Genomic DNA, 5239 nt, shown 5'->3' with positions numbered 1-5239 from the left:
GCCTCCTCGAGTTTCTTTTTTGTGAAGAAGAAGGATGGAGGTCTGCGCCCGTGTATTGACTAACGAGGTATCAACCAGATCACTGTTAGGTACAGTTACCCGCTACTTCTCATAGCCAATGCAATTGAGTCAATGCACGGGGCCTGCTTCTTCACCAGATTGGATCTCAGGAGCGCTTACAACCTGGTGCGTATCCGGGAGGGGGACGAGTGGAAGACGGCTTTCAGTACCACCTCAGGGAACTATGAATACCTCGTCATGCCGTACGGGTTGATGAATGCTCCATCAGTCTTCCAGGCCTTTGTAGACAAGATTTTCAGGGACTTGCATGGGCAGGGTGTAGTGGTGTATATTGATGACAACCTGATATACTCCGCTACATGCGCCGAGCATGTGTCCCTGGTGCGCAGGGTGCTTGGTCGACTGTTGGAGCATGACCTGTACGTCAAGGCTGAGAAATGTCTGTTCTTCCAATAGTCCGTCTCCTTCCTAGGGTACCGCATTTCCACTTCAGGGGAGGAGATGGAGAGTGACCGCATTTCAGCCATACGTAATTGGCCGACTCCCACCACGGTAAAGGAAGTGCAGTGGTTTCTAGGGTTTGCCAACTACTACCGGAGGTTTATCCTGGGCTTTGGTCAGGTAACTGCTCCCATTACCTCACTGCTGAAGGGGGGACCGGCACGTTTGCAGTGGTCGGCTGAAGTGGACAGGGCTTTTGGTCAGCTGAGGGCTCTGTTTACCTCGGCTCCCATGCTGGCTCATCCAGATCCCTCTTTGGCGTTCATAGTGGACGTGAACGCGTCCGAGGCTGGGATAGGAGCCGTGCTCTCTCAGAGCTTGGGTACGCCACCAAAGCTCAGCCCCTGTGCCTTCTTTTCAAAGAAGCTCAGCCTGGCGGAGAGAAACTATGACGTGGGGGACCGGGAGCTGTTGGCTGTCATCAAGTTCTTGAAGGCGTGGAGACATTGGCTTGAGGGGGCTAAACACCCTTTTCTCATCTGGACTGACCACCGCAATCTGGAGTACATCTGAGCGGCGAGGGTTCAGTTTCACCCTCGCCAGGCAAGGTGGGCCATATTTTTTACCCGTTTTGTTTTCACCCTATCCTACAGACCAGGTTCCCAGAATGCGAAGGCAGATGCACTGTCCCAGATGTATGACACAGAGCAGTGGCCCATGGATCACACCACCATACTCCCGGCCTCTTGCCTGGTGGCACCGGTTGTGTGGGAGCTGGACACGGACATCGAGTGGGCGTTATGTACAGAGCCCACTCCCCTCCAATGTCCAACTGGGCGTCTGTACGTGCCGTCTGCTGTCCGCGACAGTTTGATCTATTGTGCCCACACGTCACCCTCCTCTGGTCATCCGGACATCGGTTGGACAGTGCACTCTATTAGTGGGAAGTACTGGTGGTCCACTTTGGCTATGGACGTGAGGGTATATGTGTCCTCCTGCTCGGTGTGCGCCCAGTGCAAGGCCCCTAGGCACTTGCCCAGAGGGAAGTTACAACCCTTACCCGTTCCATAACGGCCGTGGTCGCACCTGTCGGTGGATTTCATAACGGATCTTCCTCCCTCACAGGGTAGCACCACGATCCTGGTCGTTTTCTAAGTCCTGCCGTCTCCTCCCTTTGCCCGGTCTCCCTACAGCCCTACAGACTGCTGAGACCCTGTTTACACACGTCTTCCGGCACTACGGGGTGCCTGAGGACATAGTATCTGATCGAGGTCCCCAGTTCAGGTCAAGGGTCTGGAGGGCGTTCATGGAACGTCTGGGGTCTCGGTCAGCCTTACCTCGGATTTTCACCCTGAGAGTAACGGGCAGGTGGAGAGAGTGAACCAGGATGTGGGTAGGTTTCTGCGGTCTTATTGCCAGGACCGGCCGGGGGAGTGGGCGGCGTTCATGCCCTGGGCAGAGATAGCCCAGAACTCACTCTGCCAATCCTCCACTAACCTCTCCCCCTTCCAGTGCGTACTGAGGTACCAGCCGGTTCTGGCGCCTTGGCATCAGAGCCAGATCGAGGCTCCTGCGGTGTACAACTGGTTTATGCGCGCTGAGGAGATATGGAACACTGCTCCTGTGCACCTTCAGCGGGCCATGAGGCACCAGAAAACCAGCGCAGACCGCCACCGCAGTGAGGGGGACCGGGTCTAGCTCTCGACCCGAAACCTGCCCCTCCGCCTGGCCTGTCGGAAGTTGGGTCCGCGGTTTGTGGGGTCATTTAACCTGTTGGGTCTAGGGGGCAGCATTTGCACGTCTGGATAAAAAAAATGTACCCGATTTAATCTGGTTACTAATCCTACCCAGTAACTAGAATATGCATATACTTATTATATATGGATAGAAAACACTCTAAAGTTTCCAAAACTGTTTGAATGGTGTCTGTGAGTATAACAGAACTCATTTGGCAGGCAAAACCCTGAGACATTTTCTGACAGGAAGTGGATACCTGATGTGTTGTATTGACTTTAAACCTATCCCATTGAAAAACACAGGGGTTTAGGAATATTTTGGCACTTCCTATTGCTTCCACTAGATGTCACCAGCCTTTACAAAGTGTTTTGAGTCTTCTGGAGGGAGATCTGACCGAACAAGAGCCATGGAACGGTGATGTCCCATTAGACACCTGGCGCGCTAGTTCATGTTGGGTACCCTCGTTCCAATACGTTATAAAAGAGTATGCATTCGTCCACCTTGAATATTATTCATGTTCTGGTTAAAAAAGGCCCTAATGATTTATGCTATACAACGTTTGACATGTTTGAACGAACGGAAATATATTTTTTCCCCTCGTTCATGACGAGAAGTCCGGCTGGCTTACATCATGTGCTAACGAGACGGAGATTTTTGGACATAAATGATGAGCTTTTTTGAACAAAACTACATTCGTTATGGACCTGTGATACCTGGAAGTGACATCTGATGAAGAGAATCAAAGGTAATGGATTATTTACATAGTATTTTCGATTTTAGATCTCCCCAACATGACGTCTAGTCTGTATCGCAACGCGTATTTTTCTGGGCGCAGTGCTCAGATTATTGCAAAGTGTGATTTCCCAGTAAGGTTATTTTTAAATCTGGCAAGTTGATTGCGTTCAAGAGATGTAAATCTATAATTCTTTAAATGACAATATAATATTTTACCAATGTTTTCTAATTTTAATTATTTAATTTCTGACGCTGACTTGACTGCCGGTTATTGGAGGGAAACGATTTCCTCAACATCAATGCCATAGTAAAACGCTGTTTTTGGATATAAATATCAACTTGATAGAACTAAAAATGCATGCATTGTCTAACATAATGTCCTAGGAGTGTCATCTGATGGAGATTGTAAAAGGTTAGTGCATCATTTTAGCTGGTTTTATGGTTTTGGTGACCCTGTCTTTGACTTGACAAAACATTACACACAACTCTTGTAAATGTACTGTCCTAACATACTCTAAATTTATGCTTTCGCCGTAAAACCTTTTTGAAATCGTAAAACGTGGTTAGATTAAGGAGATGTTTATCTTTCAAATGGTGTAACATAGTTGTATTTTTGAAAAATTTGAATTTTGACATTTATTTGGATTCAAATTTGCCGCTCTTGAAATGCACCTGCTGTTGATGGAGTGCACCACGGGTGGCACGCTAGCGTCCCACCTAGCCCCAAGAGGTTAAAGTCCTGAGGAGAGTAAACGAGGTTTGTTATAGGTTACAGCTTCCCCCGATTACCGTATTAACACCTCGTTCCATGTGTCTCTCCTCAGGCTGGTGGTGGCTGATCCACTCCAGGAGTCTGTGGTGTGGGAGGTTCCTCCGCCCCCTCTGGACATCGAGGGGGCCCAGGCGTATGCAGTTCGATCCATTCTGGATTCGAGGCGTCGGGCGAGGGGCCTTCAGTACCTCGTGGAGTGGGAGGGGTACGGTCCGGAGGAGAGATGCTGGGTGCCGGTGGAGGATGTGTTAGACCTGTCAATGCTGCGGGAGTTCCACCGTCTCCATCCAGATCGCCCTGCGCCTCGCCTTCCGGGTCATCCCCGAGGCCGGTGTCAGCGCACAGCTGGAGCTGAACGTCAAGGGGGGGTACTGTCGCGACTTCCGCCGAAGTCAGTCCCTCTCCTTGTTCGGGCGGAGTTCGACGTCACCGGTCTTCTAGCCATCGCTGATCCACCTTTCATTTTCCATTCGTTTTGTCTTTGTTTTTTACACACCTGGTTTCCCCAATTACATGTTCATGTATTTAACCCTCTGTTTCCCCCATGTTTTTGTGCGTGATTGTTTCTCTGTTCATTCGGTACGTTATGGCTGGATTTCGATGAGTGCTGTTTTCACCCGTGCGTAATTGATTACCGTTTATTGTTGGTCAAGTGTATTGTTACCTTGTGCCTTTATTTTGAGTAAAGTACGTTGCTCACTCATTCTGCTCTCCTGTGCCTGACTTCATGCACCAGCTACACCCACCTTCTGACATTATGATATGGTTTGACTTAGAACGTTTTTTCACTTGGTCATATGCACCTGATGTGTTGTGCATTGAAGTCCACAAGCGAAGGGAAAAGGTGAGAGGAGGAGAGTGCTTAGATGCGAGAAGGAAGACAACATGGCTGCTGTGTTTACTAGTGATCAGAGGTGTATTCATTCTGCCGATTCTGTTGAAAAACATTTCTTAAATGGAAGCAAATGATTAACAGGGGGATAAACGTACCTGAATTGTACAATAGAAACTATAATTTGCAACTGTTGGGCTATGATTACACCCTATATAAGATAGATGCAGGAAAGAGTGTGCAAGGCGGTATTGAATGTGAATGTCTGTCCATGTGTCACTGTATGTCATGTTTCTCTCAACCTGTGTGCACCTATGTTGTAAACTTTCATTCATAGCAACCTCATGATGGGTATAGGGAAAATTTGAGTATCATGTAGTAGCCTAAACCTATCACTGTTACATTGAACTGGGTGAATGGAATATGAATGACAGTCATCCAATATGCTATAATAGAAATAAGGCATGCTTATGAAAGAAATCCTCCCTCATCTTAAAGGCACTGACCGCTACTGTTGTATGCATTTAGGCTCTGATACAGAATGATTCACAGAATGATTCCTGGGTGTAACAACAGTGCCTTTCAACAAGGGATTCAAAGATATTTAGCTGACTGACAACAGGGAGGTCAGTCAGTGATGGGGAGATATTTTCATTTCTCACAGCAGGGTCCATAGGGCCCAGTAACCCTGGCCCAATTTG

Source organism: Salmo salar, chromosome 05, assembly GCF_965601325.2.
Source record: "Salmo salar chromosome 05, fSalSal1, whole genome shotgun sequence".
Classification (NCBI taxonomy): domain Eukaryota; kingdom Metazoa; phylum Chordata; class Actinopteri; order Salmoniformes; family Salmonidae; genus Salmo; species Salmo salar.
This window is presented reverse-complemented; position numbering follows the sequence as displayed.